Source organism: Rhinolophus sinicus, linkage group LG03 (assembly GCF_036562045.2).
Source record: "Rhinolophus sinicus isolate RSC01 linkage group LG03, ASM3656204v1, whole genome shotgun sequence".
NCBI classification, from domain to species: Eukaryota; Metazoa; Chordata; class Mammalia; order Chiroptera; family Rhinolophidae; genus Rhinolophus; species Rhinolophus sinicus.
In genome coordinates this window covers 24,685,014-24,698,512 of record NC_133753.1, presented here as the reverse complement: position 1 = coordinate 24,698,512, position 13,499 = coordinate 24,685,014, and positions in this window count along the sequence as shown.

The window sequence follows — 13,499 nt, the reverse complement described above, 5'->3', positions numbered from 1 at the left end:
CTTCTAGACCTTGGCAAACACTAATCTACTTTCTATCTCTGTGGATTTGCTTATTCTTATATATGTAATATAAATGGAATCATACAATATTTGGCCTTTTGTGTCTGGCTTCTTTCACTCAGCATGATGTTTTCAATGTTTATCTATATTGTAACATATATCATTGGTTCATTCCTTTGTGGGGATGAATAATATTCCATTGTACGGGCATACCACCTTTTATTTATCCATTCATCAATTGGTGGACATTTGGGTTGTTTCTACTTAGTGGCTATTTGAATGCTATGAACATTCATGCACAAGTTTTTATGTAAACACATGTTTTCAATTCTCTTGGGTCTATACCTAAGAGTGGAATTTCTGGATCACAAAGTAATTTTTCGTTTAACTTTTTGAGGCATTGCTATACTGTTTTCTAAAGACACTACCATTTCATAGCCCCACCAGCAATGTTTGAGGCTCCAGTTTCTTCATATCCTTGTCAACACTTGTGATTATCTGTCTTTTAAATTGAACCATCTTAGTAGGCATGAAGTGGTGTCTTATTGTGGTTTTGATTTGCATTTCCCTGCTGGCTAATGATATTGAGTACCTGTTTTTCATGTGCTTACTGACCATTTGTAATTCATTTGTATTCAGTTCCTTTGCTGACTTTAAAAATTGAGTTATTTCTCTTTTTATTGTTGAGCTTAAGAGGTTTTATTTATTCTGGCTGCAAATTCCTTATCAGATACATGATTTGCAAATATTTTCCTCCACTCTGTGGGTTTTTTCACTTTCTTTTTAAAAAAGTTTTTTCAATTACAGTTGACATTCAGTATTGTATTAGTTTCAGGTGTAGTTTTTTTCACTTTCTTGATGGTGTTCTTTGAAGTGCAAAGTTTTAATTTTGATGAATTCCAATGTATCTATTTTTTCTTTTGTCATTTGGGCTTTTGATGTGATATCTAAGAAACTATTGCCTAATCCAAAGTCATGTAGATTTACTCCTTTGTTTTCTTCTAAGAGTTTTATAGTTTTAGCTCCTACATTTAGATTCATGATCCCGTCTCTTTATTTTTGGCTTATCATCTCTCAAGGACAAATGCATTTTATGGCAGATTTGTATTATATTCTCTGCATCATCTGTTGCCTTTACACTGGGAGAGACACTTTCTTTTTTTCTCTTTCTTTCTTTTTCTTTTTATTATTATTATATATTTTTAAATTAGTTTCAGGTATACAAAACAATGTAATAGTTAGACATTTATCATTTATATCCCTCATACAGTGATAACCCCCTCCCCCATCTACCAGCCCTCTGACATCGCATATAGCCATTACATTTCCACTGGAGAGACACTTTCTTAATAAAGTTGTTTATATTTATTTGTTCTGTGAAACAGGCACTTATACCTTCAACAACCTTAAGCTTCCACCATGTCAAAAAACCCAAACGAAATAACACAAAACAAAAAACCCCAAAACATACATAATAAAATATGCTTTCCTGACTCCAGTTAGGCTGTGCTCTGTTTGCCACAAACCAAGATAGAGACATTCCAGGCATTGGCACTTTGAAGGTGGTTTGAAGCTTGGTAGTTTAAAAAAGGACAGATAATCTCCTGCAACCTGAATTCTGAAGAAGAATCAACTGCAAAACTCTTCATTGGGGGCCTTGATGCTTGGCAAGCAGTCACTGCACTACTGAGTCCAAGCACTCAGGGCCCTTTCTGCATCTGTGGCTCATTGTTCCTGTGCTGTTGATTATTCAGTTCAGCCATTGCCTGAGCCATTGTCTGCCAAGATGTTTTGGTCCGAAAATCCTTCATTATGTCTCTGAGTAACTGATATCACATTTTCTCTCTGCATCCTGAATTCGTTGGTCTTTGAAAGTTGGTGACAAAATTAGTCTTAGTTTCCTTGGATGTTGGTTTTGTATGTTTGTTGATTCTTTCAAATTGGCATGTTTGTTCTATTTGTCAGCAAATCCTTCAACTTTCTATTTATTTGAATCCTTTCTGAAAAAAGGTACAAATTCATTTTAAAAAAATCAAACATGTTTTCATCTGGTTAAGTTTCCTAGGCGTTAGATTTAGCACAACTGGAAGAATAGTACCAGAAAGAAAGATAGTTTAAATCTGACATATTTTCACATATGAGGCCATTACTTTATCCTTTTGGGAACAAAACCTCCCCAAATGATGTAATTAGCAAGGGCTACATTTATAAATTTGTACGATGAGATAATGATCTTCCCTAGAGAGAAGCAGCTGAAATCTGTCCTTCCAAAGTCTTTACTTTCTAGTAAGTCAGCCCACACAATGCAGAGGGACAGTTCGGTCACTCTTCCAAGGGAGATTTTGAAGCTGATCTGTGATTATCTTCTGTTATCCAATGAATGGAAATAACATCCATCATCCAGGAAACCGATGTGTGGGGAAACCTACAAAAGACTACAGAGCAGCATAAACTCTTGGCTGTCAAAACCACACCATTTAGAGCTGTTGATCCAAAAATGGCTTGGCTTCCTCTGCTGATGATTTGCTCCTAGAAGTGCCATGGGGACAAACACTGGCATAGGGGTCTTGGACCATCTCATTCAGTGTCAGGATGCTTTTTAATGGATATAACTGGGTTAATAACATGGCAGGGTCTCTGGTCCTGCTCCCCGCATAAGGATATGGTGAGGCCAAAAAGGAACACCAACGGAGCCATAGATAGGGGAGTCATACCATTATATTCTTGCTGGTGGCTGGGTTGGAGCTACAAAAGCAAACGTCCGCCAGAACCCCAACAAGAAATCTTCCTGCACCTCAGTCTTGCTGGCAGCCAGGCGAGACACAGGAAGTAGGATCCACACAATCCGCAATCCACAGTCAGGTCCTCTGCCTGCCAACCAACCAACCAACCAACCAACCAACCAACCAACCAACCAACCAACCACTGTAGCCACGGCAGGTATATCAGTGGCTAATTGGCCAACTGGCCACAGCTGACGGCCAACCACCACCCAAGCCAGCACCTTTCCACATGAGGCCGAGAGCCTGGAAGCTGCTCTCTGGGACTCTGTCCCCACAAACATGTATGTAAATTTCATTTAATATTGAGCCCTTAAAAGATGCCTATGAGAGCTTGTTGACCCAGTTGAAAAGAAGCAGCTGTAAAATGGCGTGTATAGGGGGTGGCCGGTTAGCTCAGTTGGTTAGAACATGGTGCTAGTAACACCAAGGTTGTCAGTTGGATGCCCGCCTGGGCCACTGGGAATTGTGCCCTCCTTGGAAAACAACAACAACAACAAAAAACACATATATAATATGGCCCTTTTGGTAAAGTGTTTACACGTTTTAAAAGTCTAGAAAAGAGATACATTAAAGTGTTCTCTCCAGATAATAAAACTCAAGTTTTCCACTTTATACTTTTTTAAAAATTGTAATGCATATAGTTTACTTCCATAATTAAAAGATAAATTGGGGCAATTCTATTTTGAAAAAAAAAATGAGGTCTTACCTTGAGCTCAAATGCATGTTCAGAATTTTAAAAATATGCAGTCAAGAGTACATATATCGAATCTGCTACTCTGTAAGAAAACAAAAATAATCAGCCTTTAATGGTGGAGAAGCAGGCCAAATGTCTGCTGCTCAAGCAGGCGTGGCCAAGCCCTAAATTCCAGGTCACAGGGAAGTTTGCCAGAGCTATCGGTTCATGGTGTTTCTGCCCCCTGCTGGAAAGTTTAGGGAAGTGCAGGCTCTGGCCCAAGAAGTTCTCCAGGGGTATGACCTCGAAAGATGAGGTCTTATGAACCTAGTGACACTTGGAAAAACTGGTTTTATTGCTCAAAACTATTCACAGGAAAACTAGTCATGTACGAATCCTTTCATGCACCCTCCACCTTTTTAAACACATATATTTATTTTTCAAATGTTCCAGACTTCATTCTAAGCATTACATACCGCATGTGTAGAACGTACAGATCAAAACAGAGATTTGTTTTTGTGCCATTCCCCATTTTACAGTATAAATTGTATTGTACTTTTATTCTTTGACTTGCTTTTTTCACCTATCAATGTATCCTGGCAGGGTCAGAAGTAGGGTGAGGCAATTGAAACCTGCATGACCCTGAGAATGGCCTCCTTACATTTTGTGCCCTTCGACAGTACATACAGCTTAGCTTTGTTCTTTTTGACCCCTGAATAGTATTCTATAGTATCAATAGGCCACAATTAGCCATTTCCTTCTGAATGAACCTTGTGCATGTAGTCAAGTTTACTATTTTTTACTTTATGGTTTGTGTTTTTTTTACCTTAAGAGGCCTTCCCTACACTAAGTATCATATAGTGTCTCCCTATATTTTCTTTTCTTTTCTTCTCTTTTTTTTTTTCATTTTAGACCTTAGGTGCAGAGTTGAGTTAATCATGCTCCTTGGCTCATCAGTTCATACTCTACACAGTCATCATTGGTCCACGTAAGACACTTTTTAAAAATTCCCTTTTATCCCCATTTCCCACTTCCATTTCCCCGACCACCACAGACAACGACTCTGATGTGTCTGATAGGCACAATAGTATCTGTGTGTTTCCTTATAAAATAGGTAGTACACGTAGGGAATACTCATGTAAATGATATTATGCCATAGACTTTAGTCTATTTCTTACCATTTTCATTCAACACTGCTTTGTTTTTTATGAATCTCATTTCCCAGATTTGTGTTAGATGATAACAATATAACTTAGTTTGGGTCGTTCCTAAGGCAGAACTGAGACAAGGTGACAACAGTGTATTTGGGAGGCTATCCCAGGAAGACAGTGGGGAGGAGAGGAGAGTGATACAGGGAAGAAGGAGAATCATACAGGAAGAAGTGAAAGATACGTTAGTGAGCTGATTATCACTGTGGTGGACAATTGGCACAATCTCCCTGGAGATCCTTTGAAGAACCATATAAAAATCACCTAGAATTGTCCCTCTGAAGTATGGAAGGTTAGGACATTTATCTATCAACCTTCATCCCCCATTGGTTGAGAGTTGACCCTGGGGTCCACACGCACACACACACTTTCCTGCTGTAGCTGTGCCTCCAAACTATACTGAGCAAGCTTCCAAGCTAGGAGAAAATCTTGACGCAGAAAAGCTGAGTGACTCTCTGGTGCTTGATTTGGGAAGCCAACAGCGTGCACAGGAGCTGTTGACTCTTGGCTGCCCTGTGGGTATGCACATCTCTATCTGCTAATTGCTATCTAATCCACGTCTTTCCTGTACCTTGCTAGTTACATATTGACAACATCTGACTTCTCTGCCCTGACCCAGAGAGAGCGGCTCATACTTCTCTCCAGGCAGGACCTATTATTACAGCCTTCTCTCTGTCTCCACGCACCCCTCCAACTGGCCTTCAGCCGCCTACCTCTGGAAATTTGGCACTTTCCTCCTGCTCAGCAGATGTGCCCCTTTTCATTTCTCTCTCTGGCTTCACTTTTGCTTTCTTTCCCTCTTCTCCTCCATTTACTCCAAGCCTGCCAGGATCCCTGTGGGGACAGAGCCAGGAGTGCTGTTTCCAGGCTGTCAGCCTCACATGGAAAGGTGCTGGCTCGGGAAGTAAATGGCCATCAACTGTGATTGGATGGCTATCAGCTGTGGCTAGTTGGCCATCAGCTGTAACCAGTGAGCCATTGGCCACTAATATAACTACCGTGACTACGCTAGCAGAAAATGGGGGCTAGCAAGAAGATGGTGGCTGAGCTAGCAAGCGCGGATTGCAGTTAGCACGGCAGATTGCAGTTTGCAAGTAGAGTTGGTTGGTTGGCAGACAAGTGGACGGCGGGTTGCGGATCATGTGGCTCCTGCATCCTGTGTCTCCAACCCAGCCACCAGTGAGACTATAGTGGAATGACTCTTCTATCTATTGCTGCGTGGGTGTTTCTTTTTGGCCTCACCATATCCTGCGTTCTTATGTGGGGAGCAGGAGATGAGACCCCGCATGACACTCTGGATGACAATCCCCAATAGCCTCAGTGAACCTGGTTCAGATCGTTTGCTTACCTAGCTCTCACAGAAAGGGCTCACACTCAGCTTCAAAAATAAAAACAAGCAGAATGATACTGAATACTGTTTGAGTACTTACTGAGTGGCAGGCACTGTTGTTTATCTTCTCGACAACCTCACGAGGTAAGTAATAGCATCATATCAATTTCACAGATGAGGAAATCAGCTTGGAGAAGATGACTTATCTAGCTGATGGAACTGGGCCTCAAACATGGGTGTCTGGCCTTAAGGATTTCTTCTTGACCATTTGTCGTGCGGGAGACCCTGCTCACTGTGCCATTTGTCGTGTGAGGTGGCCTGCAGGTTCTCTGGTCCTGCTCCCCACATAAGAATGCAGGATATGGCTAGGCTAAAAAGGAACACCCACAGAGCCATAGATAGGGGAGTCACACCACTATAGTCTCACTGGAGGCACTATAGTCTCACTGGAGCCTGGATCCCCACGACCTGCAACCTGCTGTCCGCTTCTCTGCCTGCCAACCAACCGACTCACCAACCAACGCAGCCGAGGCAGTTATATCAGTGGCTAATTGGCTAACTGGTTACAGCTGATGGTCAATTAGCCACAGCTAACAGCCATCTACTACCTGAGCCAATACCTTTCCATGTGAGGCCGAGAGCCTGGAAACTGCTCTCTGGGACTCTGTCCCCACACCATTTCAATTAGCTTAGCCATTAAGTACTGGAGAAGAGACTCATGTCTTGTGCCTGGTTTTTGACTGTTCAGATAGAATAGTTATTATGGTTCCTTTTTTTTCCTCACAAGATTATTGAAAGTATGAAGATTTTAAAAATATAATAAATATAACACCTTGGATATGATACTTTTTCATGTGTTTTTTTGCTTTTTGTTTGTTTGTTTTCTTGGTTCATGTGTTACTGCTATGTGATTCTTTTTTCTCAGGGCCAACCCTAATAGATTTTACCTGCAGCCTCCAGATAACTGAGATTCTACAATTAGAAGTTAATTCGTTTGATGTTAGCTCAGTTATATGGGAGAGGATACGTGGTAATACTTCTCGGCCATTCGTACCTTAGCATGAGTGAATTTATGACCTTTCCTGAGAGCTAGTTTTGAAAGAGGAGACCGGGAAGAAGCATGAATGCACTAAGCCTGGATTAAAGGGAAGCCACACTAGGTCATCGCCCTAGAAAAGCTCTTGCACTTGTGCACCAGGATTTAAATGCAAGAATGTTCTTGGCAGCATTGTTTATAATAGACTCAAACTGGACATAACCCTGTCCGTCAAGAATAGAATGGGAAATTGCACTACAATTGTAGTGTATGTATTCATACAATGGAATACAATACAGCAATGAAAATGAGTGACCTACAACTAGAGCCATATGTTTGAATCTCACAAATATAATGCTGCCGAAAAGAATGTTGACAACAGAAGAGTGTATTCAGTGAGAATCCATACATGTACAGTTCAAAGATGGGTGGTGTCGTGCGTGAGACCCTGCTCGCTGCGCCATTTGTTGTGCGAGGAGGCCTTATCGCCGCACCATCTTTCAGGCGGGGCGGCCTGCGGGGTCTCTGCTCCCGCTCCCCACACAAGAACGCAGGATATGGTGAGGCCGAAAAGGAACACCCACGGAGCCATAGGTAGGGAAGTCATACCACCACGGTCTCACTGGAGGCTGGGCCCACCGGACGCCGACCTGCCGTCTGCTTTTCCGCCAACCGACCGACCGACGACTCTCCTCCACTCTCTCCTCTGTTCCTCTCTCTCTCTCTCTCTCTCTCTCTCTCTCTCTCTCTCTCTCTCTCTCTCTCTCTCTCTCTCTCTCGGCCCTCCTCTTCCGCTCTCTTCAGCTCTGCTCGGGTCTGTTCGGCAATCCTCGTAGACGCAGCAGCCATACCAGCGGCCAATTGGCTAACCGGCCACAGCCAACGGCCAACCAGCCACAGCCGACGGCCATTCACCACTTGAGCCAGCACCCCTTCACGCGAGGCCGAGAGCCTGCAAACTACCCTCTGGGGCTCTCCCACAGGTGGTAAAATTATAAAGAGTAAGAAGGAAATTAATATCATGAATGTAAGGATAATAGTAGTTCTAATGGGGACGGAGGGGATGGTGACTACTCAGGGCGGACAGAGGACTCTTCGGATGCTGATAATCATGATTTCTTGATCTGGATCTTGGTTATACAGGGGGTTGCTTTGTAATTATTTGTTAAACTGTCCAAATATACTCCATGCATTTTTTAAATATTTTCTATGGATTTTTGTATACATATATTTTATCTCACCCTTTTGAAAAACTAAAAGAAGGAAACAAAGGGAGGGAGAGGAGAAGGGAGAGACAGAGGGAGAGGGAGGAAATGAGGGAGGGAGGGACAGACAGGAAAGCCAGCCCCTCAAACCAGACCTCATTTCTTTTTTTTTTTTAATTTTATAATTTTATTGGGGAACAGTGTGTTTCCTCATGGCCCATCAGCTCCAAGTCGTTGTCCTTCAATCTAGTTGTGGAGGGCGCAGCTCAGCTCGAAGTCCAGTCGCCATTTTCAATCTTTAGTTGCAGGGAGCACAGCCCAGCATCCCTTGAAGGAATTGAACCGGCAACCTTGTTTTGAGAGCCCACATTCTAATCAACTGAGCCATCCGGCCGCACCTCCGGATGGGGAGCTCGTTGTTTTCAGTCTAGTTGTGGAGAGCGCAGCTCACTGGCCGATGTGGGAATCCAACCAGCAACCCTGTTGTTCAGAGCTTGCATTCTAACCAATTGAGCCATCCGGCCGCCCCAGACCTCATTTCTTTGAAAAGCTAATCCAGACCAGGTTCTAGAAGACCTGGAAGAGAAGTGGTCAGGTTTGGGACAGGTGGCAAAAGGCTCTGTGCATAGTATCTATGGATATTCAACTGCCAAATGGTTTTCCAAAGTGATTGAACCAATTTATTCTCTCAGTAGCAGTGTAGAAGCATTCCCATTGTTTTTCATTCTCACTATCATTTGATATTGTCAGATTTTTAAATCTTTTCTTCTTTTGTAAGATGTGTAAAGGTATCTCATTATTGTTTTAACTTGCATTGTTCTAGTACCTAATAAGCACCTTTTTAATTTTTAGTTTTTTATGAAATGCCTTTTCAAGTCTTTTGCCCATTTTTTAAATAATGGGTTGTTGTCTCTCTCTTTGGTTTATTGGAGTATTATATATTTTAGATTATTAGGGCTTTGCTGGTTGAAAATACCTTTTCCCGTTCCATGACTTGTTGCCTGTGTCTTTCTAGGTGGGTGGGATAGAGGCAGCAAGAGTTTGTGGCCTCTGAATTCCTTTGCTTACGGCTTGGGTGCCTTAGGGAATTTGCTCAGCATTCATGGGCAACTGCTATTCTTTCTGACACAAATTGGAGTTCCTGGCCCCACCACCCGGGGTTCTACGGTCCCCTCCCCTCGAGAGGCAAGCTGCCCAGGAAGAAAGTGAGCTCCTGTGAGAATGACAATGTGAGCCTGTAAGATAGAGCCTGTTTTGTGTTTTCTTCCCTCCTACTCTCTTGCATTAGCAGAGAAAATGGAGTTTCGACACTGTCTCACCACATACTCTTTTACTTCATACATCAGTGCAGAAAAGACTAAAATGGGAAAGGTTTAGAAGTCGGCCAATATCTGAAGCCCTTTGTACTAGCCTGGATTTTAGTGTCTGGACGATAGCAGATGCTACCTGAGAACTGGGAACATGACTGCCAGGACAGAAAGAGAAGTTCACGTCTTGCCAAGGGGCAATGGGCCATACTGCCTGCTGATATCAGCATTTGAAGCCAACATCACAGGTTACTAATGGGCTTGGAGGTCATTAGCAACCCTCCCTCTAATACCTATCTGAACTAGGGACTGGCTTCCTTTGGAGGTGAGAGGTAATTGAGTTGTGGATGTACTGTTATTCTGTACCGTGGATGTACTGCTAATTTTCCCTGACAGGAGGCCTGAATCCAGTGAGGAGGGTGGATCCTGAATTTAGGATCAATTTAAATAATTAAATTTCACTGGTGACAGGTACAAAAAAAAATTGATGTCTAATTTGTCTCTCCTCCCCCAAGTCTTACTCCTTCTCCAACTTCAACCTCTTGAGGACAACTTTTGGTTTGTATGACATGGAAACTGCATGGTTTATGGGCCAGTGCAGACTGGGGGATAGTGTTGATCATTGGAGAGAGCTCACTGCCTGCTGGAGCCTCTGGAGAACAGAAGATTTAAGCAACTGCATTATGGGTGGGACTTTGAGGGCAAAGAACTTGCTGTCTGTCAGATAATGTAACTTCTCAACTGACCTCTCGGAGAGATATGTAGGAAAGTCTTTGTTACTTTCAAGGCTGTCTGGAGTCAGACTTGTGTTTCTTTTGACCAGCATGCAGTGCTAAGGCAGGCCCTAAGGAAGGAAATGGTGGCTCAGCTGTATCTGGGTCATACTCACATGCTTCTCTTCATCTGCACCAGCGGCACCCTATACACAAACAATACATATTCTACTGGTATGGCTGTACGGGATGTAAAATTACTGGAAACCTGGGACTCTTGGATTTCCCACAGGCACAACCAGAAGCCTGCTCCAGCTCTGGTGTCTGCAGTTGCTCTGGTGGTGCCCAGGCTGAACAGTGATTAGACATTGTGGGTATCTCCCCTGTATATGTATAGATGGTTTTCAAAATCTTAAAGCCGATCTTTACATCGAACTTTATCAGATTCAGTCCATTGTTCCATCCAATGAGGTCTGGTTTAGATTGGGTTTTCTCAGAAGCCAACCGTGAGGTAAGGCTTTGAATGCAAGGAAGCAGCAGTGGGAACTGAAGGAACTGTGGGCTCGGCTGCTGGCCCACAGCGGCGAGGTAAGCCAGGAGGTCAGCAATGACGGTTTGTGAGCCCAGCGCCACTCAGGGCCCTGCGCCGACCTTCAGAGCATCCAGGCTGCTGCTTCACTTCTGCCTCCCAAATCTCACGTGACGTTTCTCTTATGGCCAACCCTAATGTGTACCATACAGGGAGGGAATTCTGGAAAATGTAGCTCCAGCTGAACTATGTCGACACAGTACAAAACCCTGCGCAATTCTCCCGATGAATGTACGATTCTCAGTCCACAGAGTCTGACTCACAGAACAGCACTTCCTTTGTTTTTTGTATCAATTGAGTTTCTGCCTCTGAGCCCCACGCCGACAGACAGGCAAAATGTTTAACTTCGGTCCTTCCTGGTTTTTCCCCACTTTGGGATCAGGTGAAGATTCCGCCATCTTACTCAGTTCCATGTCAGAGGTGCCCTTCTGTCAATGGGTCATCTGTGACTGTTAAACCCTGAGACAGACATTGTGCCTTTCCCAGAAACCCCTTCAGATCTGGTGACACCTTTGCTTCCATGCCCCACTTGGGACATGGCGCTTGTTTGCAAAGCTGAGGGCCCCAGTGTCTTTCCTTTCTGGGGTTTTGCCACCTCCTTGTGGGCCCTGCCAGGAAGCCAAAACTGAAGGGAATCTGTTCCCTTCAACTTTCTTAAATACATTCCACTGTAAAACTCTTGAACATTTTCCTTCTACTTCTACCACAAACCTTCTACATTCTCCTAAGGGCTTGGTAAACAAGAATTAAAAGACTCTGTTGTCTGTACTTTCATTTGCCTTCTCTGAGGCAATAAAGCATAGTGTTCCCTGCTTGATGGGAAAGAAAATATTCAGGGAGGGAAAAAAACATAAATCAATCTTTTAAAATACTATCCGGGCATCTGGAGCTGTGGTAGCTCTTCCTCTGGGTGTGGATGAGGACACTGTGTGGTAACAGTAGCTAGAGCTGGAAGCTGGCATCCCCCTTGGCTGTCACCACCCTCTCTGCCTTGCCCCCTGCCCAGGATTCTTTTCCGCTTCTCCTGGTCGTGCTGAGGCAATGTGCTGGGGAGAAAGTGGCACCAGTGTGAGGCCTCCAGTCAGTAGACCTCTGCATACCCTGAGGAGTTGAGAGACATATGCTATTGAGGAAATAATGCATCTCATTGTCAGTAGCAGTATTCCTGGTTTCTGTAGGCCTGGCAAAGCTTCCTAACTCAATGGCTGTGCTATGAGAACTGCTGATCACTTCGGTTTATCTTCCCCAGCAAGGAAAATATAGCCATCCAGTCAGCCATAACACAGGGCTTGACAGAGGCAAGATCTGCTAAATGAAACATGCTTGCAGATTATAAGGGACAGAGACATTGAAAAAAAAAAAGATGAATTAAAGGGAAAAAAATATCCCAATGGATCTCATAAGCATGGCCACCTGGATACCTGATTCACACAGAATAGACAAGTCTAGGCAGACCTTTGGATTTTTATTTTTTTAATTGGTGAAGGGGAACAGGACATTATTGGGGAATAGTGTGTACTTCCAGGACTTTTTTCCAAGTCAAGTTGTTGTCCTTTCAGTCTTAGTTGTGGAGGGCGCAGCTCAGCTCCAGGTCCACTTGCCGTTTTCTAGTTGCAGGGGGCACAGCCCACCATCCCTTGTGGGAGTTGACAAATTGAACTGGCAACCTTGTGGTTGAGAGCCCACTGGCCCATGTGGGAATCGAACCGGCAGCCTTCGGAGTTACGCACATGGAGCTCTAACTGCCTGAGCCACCGGGCCGGCCCAGACCTTTGGGTTTTCATTAAAGCTTCAGAATTAAAGTTGGCTTGTGGAGGAAAAAAGCAGCAAGCTGCCAGGTGTTCCAGTGATGCTGCCATGTAATGAGCTGGGCCTTATGCTGTTCTTTACAGTCAGAGCTGGTGTATTGTATGCACACACATATGTGGTATATGGAGACTGTGTGTGCACCGGCATCTAAGACAGGGACCTCAGCAACCGTAGAGAGCATAGAGAACAATGTTGGATGACCTCATCACCTATTGAGATGTCCGTCCCTGAAACAGCTAACAAGTGTTTCTTCTGGCAGAGCCTTAAATATAAAATTCTTAGTAATTTACTCAGAACAAAATGCTTACATCTTTATTCATATACGTTCACCTATCCACTTTTACTATGTATCTGTCATTTAGCTGTTTCTAAAGATAATGTTCAGCAGTCTGCTGCTTAGCAATCCTTTCCCAACTAGTTTCTGAAAATAGGGTTTTAACTGAATGTTCTCCTTGAGAGTGATTTCATACCATTGCCAAGGGTTTGGTTGCACATTGTGTTTTAGACTAGTTGCACTTGACACCCCTTTCAGTTGATTTTCATTCCTGATTTAATTATACATTCCCCTTCCCCCTGCCCTTCCTTAGGTATGTTCTCCACGTCTCCCACGCACGACCCAGCACATCGACTCAGTGATGGTGTGCTGTCAGAAGAGATTGCTGTCATGCTGGTTTAATGGATTCTGTGTTCAGATTGATAAATGCTGAAATCAACTAAAGGAGGCATGTTTATAACAATGTTTAGTGGTGGTATCAGAAAGAATGGACAATGGCTACAGTTGTGAACAGATAACTGATTAAAAACCCGAGTTTTCTGCTCATGCTGAGATGGTGTTGACCGCATCAC